Consider the following 27,202-nt stretch of genomic DNA (forward strand, 5'->3'; position numbering starts at 1 on the left):
GACGGGCACTGGGAAAAGAGGGGACATGGGTTTAGGCTGAAGAGCATCCTCATTTGGGGATCCAGCAGGACAGGGGAAGGCAGCAGGTGATTCTAATTCCTTAGGGACATTCTGTGTGTGTGTGTGTGTGTGTGTGTGTGTGTGTGTGTGTGTGTGTGTGTGTGTGTGTGTGTGTGCAGGGGAGGAACATGCTCTATGCCCAGAGGCCTTTATTCCTCCAGCCTGCAAGGACAGAGGGGCTGTCAGGAAGTTGCCCCTTCAAACCCACACACAAAAAGCCCCTTCTGAGGAAAGGGAAAATCCTGAAGAGAAAAAGTAACATCAAAGAGGACTCAAGCAAGACAGTTTCAATCTTGGTGAGTTTCTGGCATTGACTACAAGCCAAGGGGTCTTGTTCAATCTTTGTCTGGTGAATTAAAGAACCCTTTAAATCACATATTCCCCCCTCTGGGAATTTGTCAAACGTATTTAAAACAGTGATTATATCGCCTCTTAGCCTCCAGTCTATGAAATCAATTGAGCTTCTTCAGTCTCTCGCTGCAGACATTCTCCTTGTTTTTAAAGGCAAAAATCCTGATCTTTCCAATGGGAGCTTCTGCTTAAATGTTTAGTTTGGGGAAGGATTTGGCTGCACTCAGAGATCTGGCCGCGGGTTACAATCTGCGATCGGAAGGGTCGAACGCAAACAGCGTTTAGATGGGACCGTTAGTGCCGCCCCCGTGTGGCCAAAGGTTAGAACTGACCAGCAGAGTTTACAGCTGGAGCCTGGGACGCTCCTGAACAAACTGGGCCCAAAGCCTCTCACGTGGGATCCTCGCTGTGCAGCAGGAGGCAGAGGGAAGCTGATTGTCAGGGCTCAGGGCTGCACCCTGCCATGCTGAGCCGGTGTCTGTGCTAAGCTCGGCATCAATCAGGTGATTCTGGGAAGTTCGGGGTCCCTGGGCTCCCACAGGAGGGTGAAGTAGGTCACCCCTGGAGCAGGTTAAAGCTGCAGGGTGACAGTGGGGTTGCTGCCCATGTGAACAGCTGCTGTAGCACCGCTGGGCAGGACAGGGAGAGCCAGTTATACCCCCCCCCCCAGCCTGTATCAGGGGATGGGAGCGCTCACACCCTAGGGACCCACCCACCAGAGATCTACTGGGGGGGAGAGTGGCACCCACACACCCAGGATCTTGTAGGGGGGGACAAGGGCATCCACACTCCGGGATCCTCTGCAGAGGGATGGACACCCACACATCCAGGATTCTGTATGGGGGGCAGAGGTACCCGGACACATGGGCTCCTGGGCAGGGGATGGGGGGCACCGAAACATCCGGGATCTTACCTGGGAGGACAGCGGCGCCTGCAGCTCGACATGAGACGGAGGCGGGGGAAGCAGGAGCATTTCCCAGTTCCAGGCTGTCCCCATCTGGCCAAGGCACAGAGCTCACAAGCAGAGTTTAAAGCTCCAGCTGCCAAACAATGAAAGAAGCCGGGCCCTGTGGCTGGTGCCTGTGATCCCAGCGCCTGGGGAGGCTGAGACTGGCGGATCGCTTGAGCTCAGGAGTTCTGGGCTGTAGGGGGCTGTGCCAATTGGGTGTCTGCACAACGCTCGGCATCAGTATGGTGAGCCTGGTGAAGCTTGGGGTCCCCAGGTTGCCTAAGGAGGGGTGAACTGGCCCAGGTTGGAAACAGAGCAGGTCAAAACTCCCATGCCGATCAGTAATGGGATCGCACCTCTGAATAGATCCTGCAGTGTAGCCTGGGCAAGACAGTGAGACACAGTCTCTTTTTATACAGACACCCTCTGCAGAGCCTGTAGGGTGGGATGGGAGCACCCACACGCTGGGGATTCTTACTTGGCGGGAGGGATGCCCCCCTGCAACACGGATCTTGAAAAGAGGAACAGTGACACCCACAGATCCCGGATAGGGGCAGGCAGGGGAAACCACACACTGGAGCTAGTTCATGGGGTGGGGGACAGAGACACCCACCAGAGATCCTGGATGGGAGCACCCACATGATGGGGATCTTGAACTGGGATGAGGGAAACACCATGTACCAGAGGTTCTGAAGAGGGAACAGGGACACCCTCACACCACGTGTCTTGCAGCAAGAGCTGCAGTCTTCATTTACACAGGGCAATGATGGGGAATTAACCATGTCCCTTGCGGAGCTTGTTCCACTAGATGATTAGCCTCACCAGGTCAACACTACGAGTTTATATCAAATTTAGCAGCATTAAATCACATTAACCCTGCACCCCTCCACACAACGAAGCCCTTTATATTGATATAAAGGGCTCTTAATACTGATATCTGGGCTGGTCTACACTACGGGGGGAAATCGATCTAAGATACACAACTTCAGCTATGTGAATAACGTAGCTGAAGTCGAAGTATCTTAGATCGAATTACCTACCGTCCTCACGGCGCGGGATCAATTCTAAGGGGAAGGTGAATGCAGAGCAATGACACCGGAGATGCCCAGACCTCCAATGGGGGCAGCGTGGAAATTAATAATGGGAAGATCATTTGCAAAATTGGTCGTCACTGAAAAGCTTTGTCTCCGTTCCTATTTCACACTATGGTGTTAGTTAGAGGAATTAGTACAGATTTTTACTATATTAATTAAACACTTAATTTTATTTAACCAAGCCAAAAAACTTAGTGTCACTTATTTTTTCACTGTCCTAGCAAGAATGAATTGAATTTTGTGACTTTCTGGAAAGTGCAGCGAGATTAAATGTGGGGAATTCAGTCTCTGTGTTTGTGAGCTGATGTTTTCCTCCCACAGGTCAGTGCCTGCATTGAAATACCAAGAGGGATCTAAGGGCTGGTGTACGGTGGGCACTGAACTGGCAGAGCGACGTCTCTCAGGGTGTGACACCCCCAAACCCATAGAGTTAAGGTGACCTAAGCCCTGGTTAGATAGTGCTAAATAGAAGGAAAATTTGTTCGGTCCATGTAGGTATTACAGTGATGGGAAAACCCCTCTAGTCACTGTCTACTCCAAAGTGCTATAGCAGTGCCACAGCAGCATTTTAAGTGTAGACAGAGTGAAACTAGATTTATCTCCAGTTTGCACTGTGGATGCTCAGGTACTAAGACTACAGTAATAACAGCAGCAGCACAGCACTTGCATAGTTGGCAGGATTCAAACCTGCGCAGGGAGACCCCCCCAATGGATTTCTAGTCCATCCCCTTAACCACTTGGCCACAACTACTTGACATACATCCCCTTTCACTACATGATGATTAAGTTCTCACTGAATTGTTACTTCAAATTGTTTGCTCAGACCAGCTCCCCCAGCACACTCACGGCTGCGCATCAGTGTAAGTGTATTCTAGGCTGAACAGCCAGAATTCCTGCCCATTTCTCTTCCGGTTGGAGCATGATTAGAATGTGTTTGTGTGAACGACATTGCTGTAGATTGTTGTTCATTCCCCACTCTGACAATTCAGACAGTCCCTTTCCTAGTCAAATCTCCAGCACATCGTTCCAATAGCAGGGGGCAGAATTTCTCTGGGGCACTGAGGGCTGGTGCGTGAACTCAGCCTTGCATTCCACCCTTGATGTTTCATGGACTAACAAAAGCAGCAGAAAGAAAGAGCGGAGCCAATATCTCCCTGGCAGGGATGCATGTGCCACGTCCCCTCTGTCTGACCATCGCCATTGCAGGAGAGAAGGGTTCACTGGAATCGAATGCCCTGGCTCAGACCAGAGACGCAGGAAGATTTTGCTGTTCATGGATCTGTGCAAAGGAAATTGTGTCTCTGTGTGAAACTGAGGTTGGAAATGAAACGTCCACATGGTGGCCCAATGCTCTAGGGAATGTGGGTGAAGGACTCGGGCTGAGAAATGATTTAACAGGGGTTTGTATTTATTGCCCTGATTAAAATCTATGGCTAAAAGGCAGCCACTGTTATTAGTACTTGTACCTGTGTTGGGACACCCCAGTGGGTGTCAAGTCCATTGTCTTCACCAGGGGCAGTCGATTATTTTATCAAGGTACAAATTTCTTGGTCAAGGCCTAGGCTCCAGAGAAAACAATACACTGCTGATAAGAAGAAGTACATCAAAAGATTTAGCAGCCACCATGGGCATAACTATGATGTGTCGTGTTTCACTCTTTATACCTGGCACCACCTCCTTTCTCTGTAGACTTGTAGTTGACCAAGGGCAAAGCTGAACATCTCCTCAGATACCAGGGAGTGTTTATGTCCATTCCTGCGAGCTACACAGGGGTTTGATGTTGCTGCTTTCAGTCCTCTGGCTCTGCCGGGATAAGGAACAATTCAGGCTGTCACTGAACTGAAGGAGGAAGATCAGTTTTTGACAGGGAGAGGGAAGCCTCCTCTTAAAGGTGTTTGTCTAGCAGGCAGTCCTGGTCCCCAGGTCTCGCCCGTGGGGCTCCAGCAGTTTTGGGACCAGGTCACTCCCTTGGCCCCACCTGCTGCCCCCAGGTGCCGCCCCCCGCAGGGGCCCCGGCAGTGCAGCGGAGCTGAGCAGCGTCTGCCTGCTCGCTCCAGTGGCTGCCGGCACCTCCCAGAGTCTGCACGCCCTCCTTCCCCACCCCTCAGCCCCAAACTCCCTCCCAGAGCCTGCACCCCCACCCCTCCTCCTGTTCCCCCCGCCCCTGCCCCAGCCCAGAGCCTGCAACCAGCACCCAAACTCCCAGAGGCAGAACAAGGAATTTTTGTGCCCGAGGCAAGGGCCGGCTCCAGGCTCTTTGGCGGCAGGTCCCTGAGTCCCTGTTGGAGGGAAGGACCTGCCGCCCAATTGCTTCCAAAGAAGCAGCAGCGGTAGAGCTGCCGCCGAAGCGCCGCTGATTGTGGTAGAGCTGCGCCCCTCCACTTTGCGCACCCGAGGCAAGTGCCTCACTCGCCTCACCCTTGTTACAGCGCTGCAAACTCCATCCCAGAGCCTGCACCCCAGAACCCCTCCCCCACCCAAACTCCCTCCCAGAGACCAGCCTCTCACCCCTTCTGCACCCAAACTCCCCCCAGAGCCTGCACCCCTCCTGCACCCCAATCCCCAGCAGGGGGGCAGGGGTTTGAAATGAATTTAAACACTCAGCATTTTCCTGTGCAAATGAATAAAGACCTAGCAGAGCTGTCCAGCAGCTGAAATCAGTTCCAGTCCTCGGCGTCTCTAAGAGGGACACTCGGTAGCTGAGGCATGTGGGACACCTCTGTGGTGAGGACAGGTGAAAAAATGCTGGATTCAATGAAAGCTGAGCCCATAGGAGGGGAAGGTGAATGGCAGCACCACACAGGGTCATAACACTCAGACACGGGGCTTCACTGTCACTGCCCCTGTGTTTTCCATTATTTATTTCCCCCTCCCACACACACTGTCACACACAACACCTTCTCCCCTTGAGCCCAATCCAACCCTCCCCCTGTCCCCCACACACACCATGGGACACAGCCTCTCAGTGAGTTACTCAGATGGGGGCTTGTCTCTGCATCTCCCCAACAGGGGAGCAGAGAGCCAAAAGGGCCACAGGAGACCAATGGAGCTAGGCAGGGATAGAAAAGACTTCCCCTCTCTTCTCCTTTCAAGAGTCTTGTTAATCTCACCCATGGGACGTTCCAGCACCGGGTGGGCTCAAAGCACCAACCTTCCCCTCAGCAACGGAAGGGGGGAACCAGCTCTATCACATGGAAGGAGACTCCCCACCTCTGCTGCTGCCATCCTGCAGCCTTTAATATGGATTTGTTTTAGCTAATGCAACCCCCCTCAACCCCTAATCCATCCATGAATCAAGGAGAAAAGACATTCACTCAGGCACCAGAGGTGCAATGGGTTAGTGCCCAGTACTTACAAAGCAGTGCTGAGTGGAGTCATGCTGAGTTTGTGAGTTCAAACCTCACCTACAGCGCTAGTTTCCTTTAAGCAAATGGCTTCTGCCAATCATTTTGCCCTGCAGAAAATACAATTTCAGCTCAGAAGACACCGAGGTCCCCTTGCTTTACAGAGAGCAGGGCAGAGTCCACAGATCTACCAGGCTCTGCTCTCCACCAGCCGCCTGTGTCAGGAGGGGTCGAGCAGAACCCAGAGCACTGCCCCCGACTCCCCCTCAGTCTTTGCTCCCCAAACCACCCGTGTGCTCACCCTCTTCGCTGTGAGACTCAAACCCTGCCTGGCTTTCTCTATGTTGGGGGGGGGGGGGTTCATCTGTCGTGTTGATGTGCATGTGGGTCCTGTGCGATTTTGGTGGATGCCTGGCATAGTTTTGTGTGCATGGGTGTGTGTATGATTTTTGCATGCAGATTGTTTTTTGCTTAGTATTCTTTTGGTATGTGGGTTTTGTGTTTCCTGTTGTGGGCTTTTGCTGTATTTTTGGTGTGGATTTGTTCTTTCTATGTTTTGTGTGGCTTTCCCTTATGGGTATATGGCTCTGTGTGCTGTGTGGGTTCGGTTTTTGTTTATGTCTGTGTGGGCCTGTGCAGTCTGTGATTTTCTCATTCTCTCTGTGTGTGTTTGTCTCTCTGTTTGTATCTTCATGTGTAAATTCACTGGAACTTTTCAAAATCTGCACAACTTTGCCAATTTTCACCAGGGATTTTTCTCCATTAACAAATTCTCACTTGTTCCCTACCAGTTGGTGACCATTGCCCCAGGGGCCTGTCAGTCTCTGGGTCCTGATTTCCCATTGACCCTTCCCCCTTCTATTGGGATTGGGAACTAGCCAACCAAAAAACACCCACTCAGTTTTAGTAAAGGGCCAACAGTCCCTTACGCAAGCCAGTCTTGTGAGCGTCACCAATGTCCAGAGATGGCAGCACAAGCTGCTCCCATGGTGTAATACACAGGACTCTGAATCCTGTAATCTGAGTTCAAATGTCAGTAGGACCTTGTGTTAGTGGGTGGTAAAGATCTGGTGCTCAAAGTGCTTTCCTAGCTCCACCTATATAAGAGTGAATCATTTCCCTCCTGCTGGGTGACTCCTTCCCCACTGGAGCCAGGTCTTTGGTTGGGGTCCAGAAGTGGCTGTGGCTGTCTGGTGGGTGGGATTCTCACTGCTTCACCTGATGCCCCCAAGTCTGGTGCTTGTGGCCACACCTTTCCTCTTGCCTACATGGCACTTGAAGAAAGCAGTGCCAGGGCCAGGCTTGATAGGGAGGCAGAGTCCCAGGCAGGATCCCAGCACCTCTCCTCCTCTGGGCACCTGGAGCAGAGGCGGCTGGTGCTGACTGCTCCAAGGGAAGGCTTAAAAGCCACAGAGCAACTGAGGGCGGGGCTAGATGAGGGCAGGCGCATGCCTATGTGTGGCCAGCAGACAGGCAACAAGACTCCCGGCCAGCCTGCTCCCTGCTCCCTGCCATGCCAAACCCCCACTGAAGGCCACCCGCAGACCACCATGCGGGGAGGCTGCTGATGCTCTGTGGCCAACAACAGAAGACAGTAGGAAAGCAGGGCCAGCCCCCATGGTGGAGCCTCTGACTGTTCCCACTCATGGTCCTCACTTTTGCAGTGGGGCAGGAGATTTTTACCCCAAGAGGCTTTTCCCCAGCTGGTGAGAAGCAGAGAAACACCCAGGCTCCCAAGGTGCTATGTAGCAACCCCCCTCCAGCACAGGGACAGGTGCACACTTGGAAGAGGGAAACTGCTCCACACGCTAGCCCGGGCAGCCGCCCATTTTCTTTGGCAAGTCAGGAAGGGCAAAGGCGAGACTGGAAGCACCTGGGGCTCATGCCCCAGCCTTTGTGACGCCCAACCCCCAACTCCTTCCCGGGGCTCTAGCTGAAGCCAGAGCATTGGCCTGAGCCGCCAAGAAGAGGTTCCAGCCCTGAAGGGAGCAGGACTTTCAGCACAATGGTAAAACTGCAGCAATACAACCGTAAAGTGACTTGAACTTTCAATCACTTGAGCCAAAGTCAGATATCTTAGTCATTAGACCACGTAGACACGGGAGCAAAGCTACTTCACACACTTTTTTGGAAAAGGTGGACACTGTGTTTCTTGGGTCATCTACGGAGGGGGGGAGGGAGACTCTCTGGGCACAAGAAGTCGAGTTCCCAGCAAGACGTGAGATGTAATTCTATGGAGTCAGGTGCAGGGCTTTGGTAGGGAGGCTCAGGCATGGGGAATTGGGGTGCAGCAGACGGACTTGCTGTCTAGGTGCTTAGATTTAGTCTCCCTGAGGAGGAGGAGGAATCCTGCTGACAGGCAGTGGCTGAACAGAAAGAGGAGTGGTTCCTGGGACTTTTTTTGCCTCTCTTTTGCCTGCCTGCTCACTCTTGTGCTGAACGGTGAAAATGTTTCTCAACAAGCCCAGGTAGCTCAGTTGGTAGAGCATCAGGCTCGTAATCTGAGGGTCCAGGGTTCAAGCCCCTGTCTGGGCACTCAGCTCTTAAGTAGCCTTGTGTGCCAGGACCCAAATTCTGTTCACAGCCACAGCTGGATTCCCAGAAGCTGTGGCCATTTCCTGGAAAGGTTCCTTTCCTTAGCAATCAGGAGAGAGGCCTAGAGCAGGAAGCGCTGTGTGGCCAGGTGCTGAGAAAGCCCAGAGGTGGAGCAGCAGAGATGGGGGGAAGGGAGAGAGAGAAGCAATGAGGACAGAGTGTAAGGAGAGTCTGTTCCAGCTATTGTTGGGAACTTCCCTGGATTTTACAAGACCCCAGTGGAATTGGCTGGCAGAAGGATCTGAGTCCCCACCCCTTTACCCAGAGGCTGCCTGACCCCAAGGATGCTCTTTCTACTCCGGTGTGTGGTAGAGTCCTCGTAACCCAACAAGGCTGGGCCCAGGAATCCTGGGGGGCTTGACCCCCCCAATCTTGTCATGATCACTTGAACAGGGCTACAGTGTCTCCACTCTGGGCACTTCCCTGACCCACTCCTCATTGCATGTGCTTCAAGCAAACACCATTTATTACCCAGCAATCAATGTAAAACATAAGGAAAGATGGGAAAGGAAAACACGTCACCCTGTTCTGTGGTGCAGGGAGATCACAACCAGCGTCTCTGGAGGGTCAGGGCAGGTCACAGTCTCTCCCTCACATGTCCCAGGCCTCCTCCCCAGGCCCTGGCTGTGCTGCAGGGACACCACGGGCTGGACACTTGCTCTGGCAGTGGCCACATGCTCTAGGGACAGGCCCCTTGTTCCCAATGTCTGCCACCCACATAGAGCTGGTCCCATGGTGTAATGGGCAGCACTCAGGACTTTGAATTCTGCAATCTGAGTTCAAATGTCAGTGGGACCTCCTGGAGATATGTGATTTTGCTGCAAACCCCTGGAGCTCAATGTGCTTGGCTACCCTCTCTCAGGATGAACTAGAGTGAGGTTTTTCCCTCCTGCTGGGTGACTGATGCCCACTGGAGATAGGTCTTTGGTCTGGCTGGTTCAATGAGCTTAACAGTCTGGCTAGAGATTCCTCCGGGTTGACCGGATGGTTGTTTCTCGCTGCTTCACCTGATGCCCACAACTTTGGTCCCTGTACCTGCAGCTGCCACACTCTTCCTCTTGCCCATATGGCATTTAAAGGAAGGAGGGCCAGGGCCAGGCTTCACAGTCAGGGCTAGGCAGGAGGGAGGCAGCATCCCAGGCTGGAGCCCAGGACCTCTCCTCCTCTGGGCACCTGGAGCAGAGGCAGCTGGTGCTGACAGCTCCAAGGGAAGGTTTAAAAGCCACAGAGCAACCAAGGGCAGGGCAAGAGGAGGGGAGAACCATGCCTATGCGTGGCCAGCAGACAGCCACAGAGACACCCAGCCAGGCTGCTCCCTGCTCCCTGCCATGCCGAACCCCCACTGAAAACCACCCACAGCCAGCTGCTGATGCTCTGTGGCCAACATCAGAAGCTGGTAGGAAAGCAGGGCCAGCCCCCCTGGTGGGGCCTCTTACCGTTCCCACTCAAGGTGCTCACTTTTGCAGTGGGGCAGGAGATTTTACCCCGAGAGGCTTTTCCCCAGCTGGCGAGAAGCAGAGAAACACCCAGGCTCCCCAGGTGCTATGTAGCAAGTACCCTCCAGCACAGGGACAGGCGCACACTTGGAAGAGGGAAACTGCTCCACATGCTAGCCCGGGCAGCTGCCCAGTTTCTTTGGCAAGTCAGGAAGGGCAAAGGCAAGACTGGAAGCACCTGGGGCTCATGCCCCAGCCTTTGTGACGCCCACCCCCAACTCCTTCCCGGGGCTCTAGCTGAAGCCAGAGCATTGGCCTGAGTGGCAAAGAAGAGGTTCCAGCCCTGAAGGGAGCAGGACTTTCAGCACAAAGGTAAAATTGTACAACCACAACGGGACTTGAACTCTCAATTGCCTGATTCAAAGTCAGATGCCTTATCCATTAGGCCACACAAACAAAACCTTTCGAAGCACTTATTTGGAAAAGGCAGACACTGTGTTTCTCAGGTCCTCTACTGAATGGGGCCGAGACTCTCTGGGCACAAGAAGTCGAGTTCCCAGCAAGATGTGAGACAATTCTCTGCAGCCAGGTGCAGGACTTTGGCAGGGAGGCTCAGGAAGCGGACGGACTGGCTCTCTAGGTGCTTAGATTTGGTCTCACTGAGGAGAAGGAGGAATCCTGCTGATAGGCAGTGGCTGTGGAGAAAAAGTGTGATCTCCAGGCTGCTCAGGTCTCCTTCTTCCAGCTCCTCATCTGGCTGAGCTGCTCCACTGGCCTAGACAAGTCCTCTGCATGCACAGCAAATAGCCCAAGAGCCATTGCTGCCCAAACCTGTGCTGGGGGGTGAGCTTCTGTCTTCCCTGTCCCATCTGCGCTAGAGCAGACCACTAGATTGAGAGAGACAGTCAACAACTATTAAGGCTAAGATTATATAAAGGGGGTCCCAGAATCTGTGACTTTCAGAGATCTCAGTGACATTTTCCTCCTCAGCCCTGGGGCAGCAAGACTGGAGCTGTCGGCCGGTGGGGGCCTCACAGCTATCAGCCACCAGTGTCGGAAGGGGCTCCCACAGGCCCATGCCACCACGGATGGACCCCACAGCTCCCAGCTGTTGTGGGTGGATCCCAGAGCTCCCAGGTACCACATGTGACAGGGGGACCCTGCAGCTCCCAGTCGGGTGACTGCGTTATAAGTCCGGTCAGCGGTGCTGCGGGGCTCAGGCAGGCTGGTCCCTACGTGTCCTAGGGCACCGCACTGTGCCCTGGAAGTGGCCAGTAGGTCCCCCCTGCTGCACCGCTGACCAGGAGCCGCCCGAGGTAAGTCTGCACCCCAACCCCTACCCCAGCCCTGAACCCCCTCAAACCCAGAGCCCCCTCTTGCACCCAGAGCCCTCACCCCTCTGCAGTTCAACCTCCTGCCCCAGCCCAGAGCTTCCTCCCACACCTGGAACCCCTCATCCCTGCCCCCACACCAGAGCCATCACCCAGTCCTGGACCCCAACCCCCTGCCTCAACCCACAGCCCCCTCCTGCACTCTGAATCCCTCAGCCCCACCCTGCAGGCTGGAGCCCCCGCCGCCACCCCAAACCCCTCATCTCCCCACAGCTCCCACAGGCAGACCCTGGAGCTCCCAGCAGCCATGGGTGGCCGGGGAGCCCCCACAGCCCCACCCCACTGCGTATGGACCCTGCAGCTCCTACGAGCGGACCCCAGAGCTCCCAGCCGCTGTGGATGGACCCAGGATTTCCCAACAGCCACTGATGGCGGGAGGACCCTGCAGCCCCACGTCATTGCTCACAGACCCTGCAGCTCCGAAGCCCCGGGAGCTCCCAGCCGCCACAGGCAAGAGAGGGAGCCCCCAGCGCTCAGACACCGCAGGCAGAGCCGGGAGCTCCCAGTCACCGGGGGGGTGAGGAGAAGCCGCAGCCGCCGGCCATTGCAGGTGGCCCCGCAGCTCCCAGCCGCTGCAGGTGGATGCCAGAGCCCCCAGCTGCCATCGGGACCCCCCGGCCCCCACGGGCAGGAACCGTCACCCTTCGACCGGCAGAAAACAGAGGTGCGCAGAAACCCATCGCGCCCTGTGACCCCCCGCCTCCCCCCCCCCGGTGCTGCGGCTTCTCGCCAGGCAGGAGGCGGCACCCAGTAGTTTCCCCAGGAATTGAAATTAGGGGGGGTGTTTGAATTTACGGGGGGGGGGGTGTCAGGGCCAATGAGATATATAAAAGAGATGTGAATAAAGTAAATGTTTTGTTAGGATAATGCAAATTTAATATAAGGATAATGCAAGTTACACATAACAGGTCTAGATTTCTAAAAATATATATAATTAAAAAAAATGTATTTAATTTAAATTGACTTTTGAAAAGTAAGCCATCATGGGATAAGAGGGAAGTCCTCTCATGGATCAGTAACTGGTTAAAATTTTGGAAACAAAGGGTAGGAATAAATTATCAGTTTTCAGAATGGAGAGATAAATAGTGGTATCCCAGGGGGTCAGTACTGGGACCATTACTGTTCAACATACTCATAAATGATCTGGAAAAATGGGTAAACAGTAGGTGACAAAATTTGCAGATGATACAAAACTGTTCAAGAGAGTTAAGTCCCAGGCAGACTGCAAAGAGTTACAAAGGGATCACACAAAACTGGGTGATTGGGCAACAAAATGGCAGATGAAATTCAATGTTGATAAATGGCTTCATCGGATGCATAGAATGGAACATATAGGGAGGATATATGTATATGCACACACACATACACACAGAGAACATGAAAAGGTGGGAGTTGCCCAACCAACTCTAAGAGGCTAATTAATTAAGATGAGCTATTCTCAGCAGGAGAAAAAAAACTTTTGTAGTGATAATCAAAATGACCCATTTAAGATAGTTTGACAAGAAGGTGTGAGGATACTTAACATGGGGAAATGGATTCAATGTGTGTAATGGCTCAGCCATTTCCAGTCTCTATTTAAGCCTAAATTGATTGTATCTAGTTTGCATATCAAGTTCATCAGTTTCTCGTTGGAGTCTGTTTTTGAAGCTTTCTGTTGCAAAATTGCCACCTTTAAATCTGTTACTGAACGGCCAGAGGTTGAAGTGTTCTCCTACTGGTGTTTGAATGTTATATTTCCTGACGTCTGATTTGCATCCCATTTATTCTTTTGCACAGAGACTGTCTGGTTTGGCCAATGTACATGGCAGAGGGGCATTGCTGGCACATAATGGCATATATCACATTGGTAGATGTGGAGGTGAACGAACCCCTGATGGCATGGCTGATGTGATTAGGTCGTATTATGGTGTCACTTGAATAGATATGTGGACAGAGTTGGCATCGGGCTTTGTTGCAAGGATAGATTCCTGGGTTAGTGTTGTTGTTCTGTGGTTGCTGGTGAGGATTTGCTTCAGGTTTGGGGGTTGTCTGTAAGCAAGGACTGGCCTGTCTCCCATGATCTGGGAAAGTGAGGGATCATCTTTCAAGATAGGTTGTAGATCTTTGATGATTCGCTAGAGAGGTTTTAATTGGGGGATGAATGTAAAGGCCAGTGGTGTTCTGTTATTTTCTATGTTGGGCCTGTCTTGTAGTAGGTGACTTCTGGGTACTCTTCTGGCTCTGTCAACCTGTTTTTTCACATCAGCAGGTGAGTATTGTAGTTTAAGAATGCTTGATAGAGATCTTGTAGGTGTTTATCTCTGTCTGAGGGATTGGAGCAAATACGGTTGTATCTTAGAGCTTGGCCATAGACAATGGATCATGTGGTGTGTCCTGGATGGAAGCTGGAGGCATGTAGGTAAGTATAGCGGTCAGTGGGTTTCCGGTATAGGGTTGTGTTTATGTGACCATCGCTTATCAGCACAGTACTGTCAAGGAAATGAACCACTTGAGTGAATTGATCTAGGCTGAGGTTGATGGTGGGATGGAAATTGTTAAAATCACAGTGGAATTCCTCAAGGGCTTCTTTTCCATGAGTCCAGATGATGAAGATGTCTTCAGTGTAGTGCAAGTACAGTAGGGGCATTAGGAGACGAGAGAAAAGGAAGTGTTATTTTAAGTCAGCCGTAAAAATGTTGGCATACTGTGGGGCCATGTGGGTACCCATAGCAGTGCCGCTGACTTGAAGATATATATTGTCCTCAATGTGAAATAGTTGTGGGTGAGGACAAAGTCGCGAAGTTCAGCCACCAGGTTTGGCATGTAACTAGTTCACAAAACAAGGGGGGGGGGGTGTTGGGAAATCACTGCTTATGCCCCTGGGCAGCCTATTTCCCTTTGCCGCTCTGAAACGTGCCCCCACGTGCAGGCCCCGGGGGAGGCTTTGGCTAGGGCGAGCGTGTCCTTGCGAGGTAATTGTCTCTCCGGAGGTGAAAGTCATCAGTGCGGGGTGCGAAGGGAAGTGGCCGTCGAAGGAGAATGCAAGGCATGTGGCGGGCAGGCCAGGGATTTCTTTGTCCCCCCTTCAAAAGGGGTCACCCTCCCCGTCGGGGAATCAAACCCCGGTCTCCCACGTGACAGGCGGGGATACTCACCACTATACTAACGAGGAAAGGGGCACGGTGAGTGGCCCCAGCTCCCACAGACCAGCTATGGTCAGCGTACACCTACACCGTCGCATGGGCCCCAGCAGGCAACAACACCCCTGGCCCTCTTCTGCTTCCCAAAGGCTTTGGCCGCAGCAAGAGCCCTGGGAAAAGCCTCACCTGCCCTTGCCCAGCAGGACGCCTCTTCGGTCCTACACAGCTCCTCACACAACACCCGCCTGGGACCTTGCCCTCCCCTACCAGCTCAGCAGCACCTTTTTTCCTCTCAAAACCGCCTCTTGCCACCCTCCCCCTTCCACACTTCACACTCACCTCATCACAAACTCACCCACGGCCCCTTTGGCTTCTCAAGCGCCTCTGAAGGGACGCAGCTTCCCAGGCACGCAGATCCTTCCCTTCAACGCGCATTGGACGGACATTCGAAACACAGCCCTTTCCAGGACGGAATGCGCTGCTTTTGGACCCTGGCGCCCAGCAAGAAGTCCTGGGACTCTTTTTCTGACCGATGGACCCCACTGACTTGCCTTTACCAAGCAGAAACTGAGGACCGGCTGATGGCTCTCTTTGCAAACGGACGCCATCAGACTGAGCCACGAGGCGTGCTGCAGGGCAGCCCCTCCCCACCAAAAAGCAATGCCGTGACCCGGATCCGAACCGAGGTTGCTGCGGCCACGGCGCAGAGTACTAACCACTATACGATCACGGCCAGGTATTGGGGGCGCAGGCAGCAGCCCAGCGGAAAATGCTCAGCTCTGCGCTCTCTGGGCGGCCACCTACCTCGCCGGCGGCCACAGGTCTTTCTCAAGTCTCCCCATTACAGTCACAGGTCAAATGCTGAGCAAAGGAAAAAAGACAGGAAGCCAATCCCAGGCCTGTCCCTTTTTCTGTCTTCCTCCACCCCTGGACCAAGTCCCTCCCCGTTTGTCTGGGCCATTGCCCTCATGGCCCTGGCCAGCCTATTTCCCTTTGCCGCTCTGAAACGTGCCCCCACGTGCAGGCCCCTGGGGAGGCTTTGGCTAGGGCGAGCGTGTCCTTGCGAGGTAACTGTCTCTCTGGAGGTGAAAGTCATCAGTGCGGGGTGCGAAGGGAAGTGGCCGTCGAAGGAGAATGCAAGGCATGTGGCGGGCAGGCCAGGGATTTCTTTGTCCCCCCTTCAAAAGGGGTCACCCTCCCCGTCGGGGAATCAAACCCCGGTCTCCCACGTGACAGGCGGGGATACTCACCACTATACTAACGAGGAAAGGGGCACGGTGAGTGGCCCCAGCTCCCACAGACCAGCTATGGTCAGCGTACACCTACACCGTCGCATGGGCCCCAGCAGGCAACAACACCCCTGGCCCTCTTCTGCTTCCCAAAGGCTTTGGCCGCAGCAAGAGCCCTGGGAAAAGCCTCACCTGCCCTTGCCCAGCAGGACGCCTCTTCGGTCCTACACAGCTCCTCACACAACACCCGCCTGGGACCTTGCCCTCCCCTACCAGCTCAGCAGCACCTTTTTTCCTCTCAAAACCGCCTCTTGCCACCCTCCCCCTTCCACACTTCACACTCACCTCATCACAAACTCACCCACGGCCCCTTTGGCTTCTCAAGCGCCTCTGAAGGGACGCAGCTTCCCAGGCACGCAGATCCTTCCCTTCAACGCGCATTGGACGGACATTCGAAACACAGCCCTTTCCAGGACGGAATGCGCTGCTTTTGGACCCTGGCGCCCAGCAAGAAGTCCTGGGACTCTTTTTCTGACCGATGGACCCCACTGACTTGCCTTTACCAAGCAGAAACTGAGGACCGGCTGATGGCTCTCTTTGCAAACGGACGCCATCAGACTGAGCCACGAGGCGTGCTGCAGGGCAGCCCCTCCCCACCAAAAAGCAATGCCGTGACCCGGATTCGAATCGAGGTTGCTGCGGCCACGGCGCAGAGTCATTCATCATCATTCATGCCCGTCACCCCAACCGGGGTATGGGCCGCCAACAACAGATCTCCATAGTCTTCTATCCTGGGCCATTCCCTCTAGCTGGTTCCAGGTATAGCCCATTTTTTTGCTATCAACCTGAAGGTCGCGTCGCCAGGTATTTCTTGGGCGGCCTCTTTTCCGCTTGCCTTGGGGGTTCCACTGCAGTGCCTGTCTGGTGATGTTGGTTGGCTGCTTGCGTAGTGTATGTCCTATCCAGCCCCACCTTCTCCTTCTAATTTCTTCCTCTGCTGGGAGTTGATGGGTCCTCTCCAAGAGGTGGATGTTACTGATGGTGTCTGGCCAGCGGATCTGGAGAATCCTTCTGAGGCAGCTATTAATGAAGGTCTGGATCTTCCTGGTGGTTGTTTTGGTCGTCCTCCAGGTTTCAGCTCCATACAGTAAGACTGATTTCACGTTGGAGTTGAACAGTCGAATCTTTATTGCCAAAGACAGCTCTCTGGAGCTCCAGATGTTCTTGAGCTGTAAGAAGGCTGCTCTTGCCTTACCAATCCTTACTTTGATGTCTGCGTCTTTGCCACCCTGCTGGTCGATGATGCTACCTAGGTGAAGGACTGCACTTCTTCCAGGGGGCTTCCATTCAGTGTGACTGGGTCGTTGCTGATGGAATTGATCCTAAGGATCTTGGTCTTGTCCTTGTGGATGTTGAGGCCAACCTGTGATGGCGTGGCTGCCACTACGTTGGTCTTCTCTTGCATCTGCTGTTTACTGTGCGAAAGGAGTGCAAGGTCGTCGGCAAAGTCCAGGTCATCAAGCTGGGTCCACAATGACCATTGGATTCCATTCCTACGCTTGTAAGTGGATGTCTTCATAATCCAATCGATGACGAGAAGAAAGAGAAGTGGTGACAACAAGCATCCTTGTCTGACTCCGGTTCGCACCTGGAAGCTGTTTGTGAGCTGCCCTCCATGGATCACTCTACAGTGTATGCCGTCGTATGAATTCTTGATCAGGTTGACCACCTTTGCTGGGATGCCATAGTGCCGAAGGAGCTTCCAGAGGGTCTCTCGATCCACGCTATCGAATGCTTTCTCATAGTCAACAAAGTTGATGTACAACGAGGAGTTCCACTCCATAGACTGCTCGACTATGATGCGGAGCGTTGCTATCTGGTCCGTGCATGATCTGTTCTGCCGGAAACCTGCCTGTTCATCTCGTAGCTGTGGATCGACGGCATCTTTCATTCTCTCTAAGAGGACTCGGTTGAAGACCTTCCCTGGCACCGACAGGAGTGTGATTCCTCTATAGTTGGCACAGTTGCTGAGGTCTCCTTTCTTGGGATTTTGATGAGATATCCCTCTTTCCAGTCAGCCGGAATCACTTCTTCTTCCCATATTTTCTCAAAGAGGGGTACAGCATTTCCACTGAGGCATCCAGGTCTGCTTTCAGGGCCTCTGCTGGGATATCGTCAGGTCCAGCCGCCTTCCTGTTCTTCATCATGGTGATGGCTTTTCTGATCTCGTCTCTGGTTGGTTTATCACAATTGATTGGGAGGTCCTCGTTGGCTGGGTCGATGTCTGGTGGATTTGGTGGTGCTGGTCTGTTCAGGAGTTCCTCAAAGTGCTCCGCCCATCTGTTCATCTGTAGTTCTATTCCTGTTATAGACTTTCCCTGCTTGTCTTTAACGGGACGTTCTGGCTTGCTGAACTTTCCAGACAGTCGCTTGGTAGTATCGTACAGCTGTTTCATGTTACCGCTGTATGCTGCCTGCTCTGCTTCTGCTGCCAGTCCATCCACATAATCTCTCTTGTCCTTCCTAATATTCCTCTTCACTGCTCTGTGGGCTTCAGCATACTCTTTTGAGCTTTGGCCTTTGCTGCTCTAGTCCTGCTGTTGTTGACTGCTGCCTTCTTCTTCTTTCTGTCTTCTATCTTTGTCAAGGACTCTGCTGTGATCCACTCTTTCTGCTGGTGTTTCTTAATTCCAAGCACTTCCTGGCATGCTGACCTAAGTGTGTCTCTCACTTTCTGCCATCTGTTGAGTACACTGTCTTCCTCTTCCTCAGACCGATCCTGTAGTACTGAAAACTTATTCTTCAGCGTCAATCCAAAATCTTCCTCGGTCTTATGGTCCTTCAGAAGGTTGACGTTGTACTTCGCTCTTCTGTCTGACGCGTCTATCCAGTTCTTCTTCAGCTTCAGCTTCAATCTGGCCACCACTAAGTGATGGTCGGACGCCACGTCTGCTCCTCTTCTAACTCTAACGTCCTGCAAGGATCTTCTGAACTTCTTGCTAATGCAGACATGGTCGATCTGGTTTTCTGTCATGCCTGCTGGCGATACCCAGGTACTCTTGTGGATCCGCTTGTGAGGAAAGATGCTGCCTCCTATGACCAGATTGTTAAGTGCACACAGATCCACAAATCTCTCTCCATTCTCACTCATCTCTCCCAGAGCATGGGTCCCCATGACTTGTTCGTATCCTGTGTTATCAGGTCCAATTTTGGCATTAAAGTCTCCCATAAGGATGGTAATGTCTTTGTCTGGGAGAGTCTCTAATATTTTCTGGAGTCCCTCCTCTTCACTGTCATTGGTTGGAGCGTAGCACTGAACAACATTCATCTTAATCCTCTTCATTTTAGTTCTGAAGGATGCTGTGATGATCCTGGGACCATGTGCCTCCCAACCAATCAGTGCTCTCTGTGCCTGCTTGGACAACATGAAGCCTACTCCCTGTGTGTGGTGTGCGTCGCTCTCTTCATGTCCTGAATACAGCAACAGCTCTCCTGTCAACAGTCGTCTCTGTCCAGCTTGCGTCCATCTTGTCTCGCTAATGCCTAGTAGGGTCACGTTGTTGCTCCTCATCTCTGCTGCAACCTGCGCCGTCTTTCCTGACTCGTACATGGTCCTCACGTTCCATGTGCCGATGGTAATCCTCCTGGCTGCAAGAAGGGTGATCGGCTTAGTGGCTTCCTCGCGGCTTTCACCACCCAGCGTCATGCATCTTCGAGTTGAAGACCCTTCTTTTTCCAGGCTAAAAGTCTCTGTTAACTCTATTGTTGGCGTTTCTGTAGCAAGCTGATTTTTACAGGGTGGAGTTGCTAGCCCCACGCCCAACCCTCCTCCTTTACCCTGACTTGGGACAGGCAGATGGCCCCAAAGGACCTCTCTGGTGGAGTTACGGCGCAGAGTACTAACCACTATAAAATCACGGCCAGGTGCTAGGGGCGCAGGCTAGCAGCCCTGCGCAAAATGCTCAGCTCTGCGCTCTCGGGGCGGCCACCTACCTCACCGGCGGCCACAGGTCTTTCTCAAGTCTCCCCATTACAGTCACAGGTCAAATGCTGAGCAAAGGAAAAAAAGACAGGAAGCCAATCCCATGCCTGTCCCTTTTTCTGTCTTCCTCTACCCCTGGACCAAGTCCCTCCCCGTTTGTCTGGGCCATTGTCCTCATGGCCCTGGCCAGCCTATTTCCCTTTGCCGCTCTGAAACTTGCCCCCACGTGCAGGCCCCGGGGGAGGCTTTGGCTAGGGTGAGCGTGTCCTTGCAAGGTAACTGTCTCTCTGGAGGTGAAAGTCATCAGTGTGGGGTGCGAAGGGAAGTGGCCGTCGAAGGAGAATACAAGGCATGTGGCGGGCAGGCCAGGGATTTCTTTGTCCCCCCTTCAAAAGGGGTCACCCTCCCCGTCGGGGAATCAAACCCCGGTCTCCCGCGTGACAGGCGGGGACACTCACCACTATACTAACGAGGAAAGGGGCCTGGTGAGTGGCCCCAGCTCCCACAGACCAGCTATGGTCAGCGTACACCTACACCGGCGCATGGGCCCCAGCAGGCAAAAACACCCCTGGCCCTCTTCTGCTTCCCAAAGGCTTTGGCCGCAGCAAGAGCCCTGGGAAAAGCCCTGACCCTCCTCACCTGCCCTTGCCCAGCAGGACGCCTCTTCGGGCCTACACAGCTCCTCACACAACACCCGCCTGGGATCTTGCCCTCCCCTACCAGTTCAGCAGCACCTTTTTTCCTCTCAAAACCTCCTCTTGCCACCCTCCCCCTTCCACACTTCACACTCACCTCATCACAAACTCACCCACGGCCCCTCTGGCTTCTCAAGCGCCTCTGGAGGGACGCAGCTTCCCTGGCACGCGGATCCGGCTGATGGCTCCCAAATGTGCAAGTCCGTCCCCGCAGAGCTGCCCCATAGGGTGACATTGAAGAAACTGTGGAAAACGGGACGGGGGTGTGTGGGGGTGTAATAGGCTCCTATATAAGAAAAAGTCCCCCCAGACCGGCCTGTCCCTTTAAACATGGGACATCTGGTCACCCTGGAGCAGCCCCGCACTCCTGCTCCCCGGTTGGTGCGTTTGTAACCCGGGGGCTGAAGCTGACGCGAGAAAGGGAAGGGAGCGAGCTCGGAGCTCTCCGGCGCCACCTGCTGGGAGCAGAGGGAAATGACTGAGCGACGTCCTGGCTAATTTAAATATCACCTGGTTCTCTCCTGGGTGGCTCCACTGGAGAGCTGGGGCGTGGCCTGAGTGTGGCAGCACCTTATTTGCATATTAAAAGCAGCTGTTTGGGGCCATTGGGGTAAAATATGAGTAAGTTTTGGGGTTGGTCCCCACATGTTTAGTGCAGGCTGTGGGGAGCCGGGCTGAGCAGAGCCTGCCCCAATGGGGAGTGTGGTCACCCTGACCTGGGAGCGTGTGGCCAGACATGGGGAAGGGGCTGCGGGGGGGAAGGTGAGGGAGAAGGTTGGCTTTGGAAAGCAGAAAGTGCCCCCTGTGGGGGGGCCCCCCGCTTTTGGTGTCTGGGTGGGGTTCTTGTTACCTACTGAAGAGCAGTAGCAGTGGTGGGGGAGGGGAATTGAGACTCTGCTTTGGGGGTTGCTGTGGGGCGTGACACAAGCCCCCTGGTGCTGGGGGTTGCTGTGGGGCGTGACACAAGCCCCCTGGTGCGGGTTGCTGCTCTGGGGGGTAGGACAGGTGGGGGCGGGGCTGTCTGGGTCCTTGAGATGAGGGGCGGGTCCTGGTTGGCTGGTGCCGGCCTGCCTAGTGTTTTCTGACAGCTGATCTCCCATGGGCCCTCGTGTGGGGCGGGTCTCTGAAAGCTGGTCTCCCATTGGCCCTCCCCACTGACGTTTCTGACAGGCTCATCTCCCATTGGTGACGTTGTCTGACAGCGATGCGGGGCGGGCCGCCAGGGCCTTGTGCGCTCAGAGCTCAGCGCCGCCCGAAGCGGCGCGAGGCGTGGGCGGGTCCCGCTGCCGGGCGGAGGGACCGAGACCGCAGCAGCGGCGCCGCCTCCCGCCTGGCGAAGCCGCAGCACCGGGAGGGTCACAGGGCGCGAGGCGCTTCCGCGCGCGGCTGTTTCCTGCCGGTCGCGGGGTGACGGGTCCTGCCCGGGGCGGCCGCGGGGTCCCGATGGCAGCGGGGGGCTCTGGCGTCCGCACGCCTCTGGGCTGGGGCACGGGGGTTGAAGTGCAGAGGGGTGAGGGCTCTGGGGTGCAAGAGGGGGCTCTGGGTTTGGGGGGGTTCAGGGCTGGGGCCGGGGGTTGGGGTGCAGACTTACCTCAGGCGGCTCCTGGTCAGCGGTGCAGCAGGGGGGACCTACTGGCCACTTCCAGGGCACAGTGCGGTGCCCTAGGACACGTAGGGACCAGCCTGCCTGAGCCCCGCAGCACCGCTGACCGGACTTATAACGCAGTCACCCCACTGGGAGCTCCAGGGTCTCCCTGTCCCATGTGGTGCCTGGGAGCTCTGGGATCCACCCACAGCAGCTGGGAGCTCTGGGGGCCTCCCGCTGCTCACAGTAGCTGGGAGCTGTGGGGTCCATCCGTGGTGGCATGGGCCTGTGGGAGCCCCTTCTGCCACTGGTGGCTGATAGCTGTGAGGCCCCCACTGGCCGACAGCCCCAGTCTTCCTGCCCCAGGGCTGAGGCGGAAAATGTCACTGAGATCTCTGAAAGTCACAAATTCTGTGACCCCCTTTATATAATCTTAGCCTTAATCGTTGTTGACTGTCTCTCTCAATCTAGAGGTCTGTTCTAGGGCAGATGGGACAGGGAAGACAGAAGCTCACCCCCCAGCACAGGTTTGGGCAGCAATGGCTCTTGGGCTATTTGCTGTGCATGCAGAGGACTTGTCCAGGCCGGTGGAGCAGCTCAGCCAGATGAGGAGCTGGAAGAAGGAGACCTGAGCAGCCTGGAGATCCCTCTTTTCTCCACAGCCACTGCCTGTCAGCAGGATTCCTCCTCCTCCTCAGTGAGACCAAATCTAAGCACCTAGATAGCTGGTCTGTCCGCTGCACCCCAGTCCCTCATCCCTGAGCCTCCCTGCCAAAGTCCTGCACCTGGCTCAAGAGAATTGTCTCACATCTCGCTGGGAACTCGACTTCTTGTGCCCAGAGAGTCTCGGCCCCATTCAGTAGAGGACCTGAGAAACACAGTGTCGGCCTTTTCCAAATAAGTGCTTGGAAAGGTTTTGTTCCTGTGACCATGTGGCCTAATGGATAAGGCATCTGACTTCGGATCAGGAGATTGAGGGTTCGAGTCCCTTCGTGGTTGTGCAATTTTACCTTTGGGCTGAACGTCCTGCTCCCTTCAGGGCTGGAACCTCTTCTTGGCTGCTCAGGCCAATGCTCTGGCTTCAGCTAGAGCCCCGGGAAGGAGTTGGGGGTTGGGCGTCACAAAGGCTGGGGCATGAGCCCCAGGGGCTTCCAATCTCACCTTTGCCCTTCCTGACTTGCCAAAGAAAATGGGCGGCTGCCCGGGCTAGCGTGTGGAGCAGTTTCCCTCTTCCAAGTGTGCGCCTGTCCCTGTGCTGGAGGGTACTTGCTAAATAGCACCTTGGGAGCCTGGGTGTTTCTCTGCTTCTCGCCAGCTGGGGAAAAGCCTCTTGGGGTAAAATCTCCTGCCCCACTGCCAAAGTGAGCACCTGGAGTGGGAACGGTCAGAGGCCCCACCAGGGGGGCTGGCCCTGCTTTCCTACCAGCTTCTGATGTTGGCCACAAAGCATCAGCAGCTGGCTGCGGGTGGTTTTCAGTGGGTGTTTGGCATGCCAGGGAGCAGCCTGGCTGGGTGTCTCTGTGGCTGTCTGCTGGCTACGCATAGGCATGGTTCTCCTCTCCTCTTGCCCTGCCCTTGGTTGCTCTGTGGCTTTTAAGCCTTCCCTTGGAGCTGTCAGCACCAGCCGCCTCTGTCCTAGGTGCCCAGAGGAGGAGAGGTGTGCTGGGCTCCAGCCTGGGACTCTGCCTCCCTCCTGCCTTTCCCTGACTATGAAACCTGGCCCTGACACTCCTTTCTTTAAGCGCCATGTGGGCAAGAGGAAAAGTGTGGTAGAAAGCACAAGGGCCAAACTTGTGGGCATCAGAAATCCCAAACACCCAGTCAAACCATAGCCACTTCTAAACCCCATTCCCACCAGAGACCTGGCTCCAGTGGGTATGAGTCACTCAGCACAAGGTAAACAACTCATTCTTATACAGCTGGAGATAGGAAAGCGCTTGGATCTCCAGGGATTTACCATAATGTCCCACTGAGATTTGAACTCAGATTCCAGCATGCCAACCATTACACCATGGGCCCAGCTTGTGCTAGTTTCTCTGAACATTGGTGACCCTATCATAGAATACCAGGGTTGGAAGGGACCTCAGGAAGTATCTAGTCCAACCCCCTGCTCAGAGCAGGGCCAATCCGCAGACAGATTTTTATCCCAGATCCCTAAATGGCCCTCTCAAGGACTGAGCTCACACACCTGGGTTTAGCTGGCCAATAGTCAAACCACTGAGCTCTCCCTCCCTCACAGGCCCAGCTTGTGTAAGGGACTGTTGGCCCTTTACTAAAACTGAGTGGGGTTTTTTTGGTTGGCTAGTTCCCAGTTCCAATAGAAGGGGGAAGGGTCAATGGGAAATCAGGACCCTGAGACTGACAGGCCCCTGGGGCAATGGTCACCAACTGGTAGGGAACAAGTGAGAATTTGTTAATGAGTAAAATTCCTGGTGAAAATTGGCAAAGCTGTGGAAATTTTGAAAAGTTCCAGTGAATTTACACATGAAGATACAAACAGAGAGAGAACATCACAGACTGCACAGGCCCACACAGACATAAACAAAAGCTAAACCCACACAGCACACAGAGCCATAGACACATAAGGGAAAGCCACACAAAACATAGAACAAATCCACACCAAAAAATACAGCAAAAGCCCACAACAGGAAAGCACAAAAACCACATACCAAAAGAATACTTAGCAAAAAACCAATCTGCATGCAAAAGTCATACACACACACACACACACACACACACACACACACACACACAAAACTATGCAAGGCATCCACAAAAATCACACAGGACCCACATGCACATCAACGCGACAGACAAAAAAACCCCAACATACAGAAAGCCAGGCAGGGTTTGAGTCTCACAGCGAAGAGGGTGAGCACACAGGTGGTTTGGGGAGCAAAGACTGAGGGGGAGTCGGGGGCAGTGCTCTCGGCTCTGCTTGACCCCTCCTGACACAGGCGGCTGGTGGGGAGCAGAGCCTGGTAGATCTGTGGAATCTGCCCTGCTCTCTGTAAAGCAAGGGGACCTTGGTGTCTTCTGAGCTGCAATTGTATTTTCTGCAGGGCAAAATGATTGGCAGAAGCCATTTGCTTAAAGGAAACTAGTGCTGTAGGTGAGGTTTGAACTCACAACCTCAGCATGACTCCACTCAGCACTGCTCTGTAAGTACTGGGCACTAACCCATTGCACCACTGTGGTGCTGCTATAGCACTTTGGAGTAGACAGTGACTGGAGGGGTATTCCCAGCCCTGTAATAGCTGCATTGACAGAACATTTCTTCCTTTTCTTAAGCACTATCTAACCAGGGCTTAGGTCACCTTAACTCTATGGGTTTGGGGGGAGGAGGGATTCACACCCTGAGAGACGTCGCTCTGTCAGTTCAGTGCCCAGCGTACACCAGCCCTTAGATCCCTCTTGGTATTTCAATGCAGGCACTGACCTGTGAGAGGAAAACATTAGCTCACAACCACAGAGACTGAATTCCCCACATTTAATCTCACTGCACTTTCCAGAAAGTCACAAAATTCAATTCATTCTTGCTAGGAGAGAAAACATAAGTGACACTAAGTTTGTTGCTTGGTTAAATAAAATTAAGTGTTTAATTAATATAGTAAAACTCTGTCCTGATTCCTCTAACTAACACCACAGCGTGAAATAGGAACAGAGACAAATCTTGTCAGTGACGACTAATTTCACAAATGATCTTCCCATTATTAATTTCCACGCTGCCCCCATTGGAGGTCTGGGCATCTCCAGTGTCATTGCTCTGCATTCACCTTCCCTTAGAATTGTTCTCAGACATTCGCCTTCCTCTGCAGCGTGGGGCTCAGGTCACTTGCTGGAGGATTCCCTGCACCTTGAGGTCTTTAAGCCACAATTTGAGGACTTCAATAACTCAGACATAGGTTAGAGGTTTGGTACAGGAGTGGGTGAGTGAGATTCTGTGGCCTGCATTGTGCAGGAGGTCAGACTAGATGATCATAATGGTCCCTTCTGACCTTAAGTCTATGAATCTATGAATCTAGTCCCAAATTTGGAAAACTGTGCAGTTCAGAATGAGAATAGTGACCCTGTCTCCTTCCTGCACCTGCTCTACATTGCTCCACAGCAGCTTCTCCACCTGCAGAGTCACCCCAGCACGGCAGTGCAGCCGCCCAGGGTTCAGCAGGGCCCCTGGCAAGGACAGTGGGTGCAGCTAACAGCCTGGTGTGCCTGGCCGTGAGGCAGCTGTAGAAAAGCAACACCCCCTCCCAGAAGTACAGAGACTGAATTCCCAACCTTAACATCATGGCCCCTGTAGAAAGCCACACGTCAGTTGTATTTTCACAGGGAGATGCAAAAATCAAGTGACACCAATTTTTAAGTTGAGTAAATAAAGTTGAGGAGATAGTTATTAACCTCCCAAAAATATACTAAAGATCCCTCAACATAACACCTGAAGGTGAAATATGAACAGAGACAAACCTTGTCAGCAAACGATCCTCAAAATGTTACTAATTCCCACCCCTCCTCCACAGGAGCTCTGTGCAGTGTCACTGTTCTGCAGGCAGCTTCCCATTAAATGCTGTTGTGGGACATTCCCAGGCCTGGAAATGTACCAATGACAGAATTTGAAGAGCAAACCTGGCTCCCCGCACCAGGCGGGATTTGAGTGTTTTGTCCCTGTCACTTAGTCTTTGTCAATAGTACAGACGCCAGGGGCAGGACTCCAGGCTCTGCTTGAGGGATCCTGGCACAGGGGCTGGGGGGGAGAAAGGATTGTAGATTCTGACCTGGAGAGGAGGTAATAAGTGAAGGGGCATTTTTATTAGCCCCCTCCTGAGGGTCCCCAGGGCTGGAATTCTACATTCCACAGGCCAAATGAGGGGGTGACACCACTTGGCTAATGAAACCAGTGCTCCAGGTGAGGTTTGAACTCACAACCTCAGCATAGCTCCTCTCAGCACTGCCCTATAAGTACTGTGCGCTAACCAATTGCGCCACTGGAGCACCTGTTAATTAGCATTCTCTGAGACCCCCCTATGTTGATACAGGCAAGGAGTGACCCCAAAACGTTCTCATTGGGGCTGGGAGCAGGTAGCGACAAGTGTTGTACTCGGTGGGGTGGATTCTTCTTAAGGCTTCCAGGCCCCATTTGACCCTTTTGTTCTTCCCTGTGTAATAACAGAGCTGGTTAAGACTCAATGGAGAGTCTTGCTGCAGACCAACAGTTCTGAAATCACTGATAACCAGCTCTAAGCATTAGTCCTGCTTTGGGACAGTGTCTCTCATGGAAGAAACTGCCCAGTCTGCACTAGCAGTGAGGCTCCCTCACTAACAGCTGAAATCAGGGAGAGCTGTGTGAAGTGCAGGGCCCCAGGGCTGCCTGAACA

The 27,202-nt window shown here is 53.6% G+C and overlaps 6 non-coding genes across 6 annotated transcripts; 2 read left to right on the forward strand and 4 right to left on the reverse strand.

Moving 5' to 3' along the window:
* Positions 1-8,260: 8,260 nt before the first annotated feature.
* Positions 8,261-8,333, forward strand: TRNAT-CGU. The gene has a single exon. It is a non-coding gene; the product is annotated as a tRNA-Thr (tRNA).
* Positions 8,334-14,299: 5,966 nt separating this feature from the next.
* On the reverse strand, positions 14,300-14,371 carry TRNAD-GUC. The gene has a single exon. It is a non-coding gene; the product is annotated as a tRNA-Asp (tRNA).
* A 1,163-nt stretch (positions 14,372-15,534) lies between these two features.
* TRNAD-GUC lies at positions 15,535-15,606 on the reverse strand. Its single transcript has one exon. It is a non-coding gene; the product is annotated as a tRNA-Asp (tRNA).
* A 4,347-nt stretch (positions 15,607-19,953) lies between these two features.
* Positions 19,954-20,025, reverse strand: TRNAD-GUC. Its single transcript has one exon. It is a non-coding gene; the product is annotated as a tRNA-Asp (tRNA).
* A 2,731-nt stretch (positions 20,026-22,756) lies between these two features.
* TRNAR-UCG lies at positions 22,757-22,829 on the forward strand. The gene has a single exon. It is a non-coding gene; the product is annotated as a tRNA-Arg (tRNA).
* Positions 22,830-26,725: 3,896 nt separating this feature from the next.
* On the reverse strand, positions 26,726-26,819 carry TRNAI-UAU. The gene is made up of 2 exons: positions 26,782-26,819; positions 26,726-26,761 (listed from the first exon to the last, which is right to left on the reverse strand). It is a non-coding gene; the product is annotated as a tRNA-Ile (tRNA).
* Between the last annotated feature and the right edge of the window lie 383 nt (positions 26,820-27,202).

Source organism: Mauremys reevesii, linkage group 12, assembly GCF_016161935.1.
Source record: "Mauremys reevesii isolate NIE-2019 linkage group 12, ASM1616193v1, whole genome shotgun sequence".
Classification (NCBI taxonomy): Eukaryota; Metazoa; Chordata; order Testudines; family Geoemydidae; genus Mauremys; species Mauremys reevesii.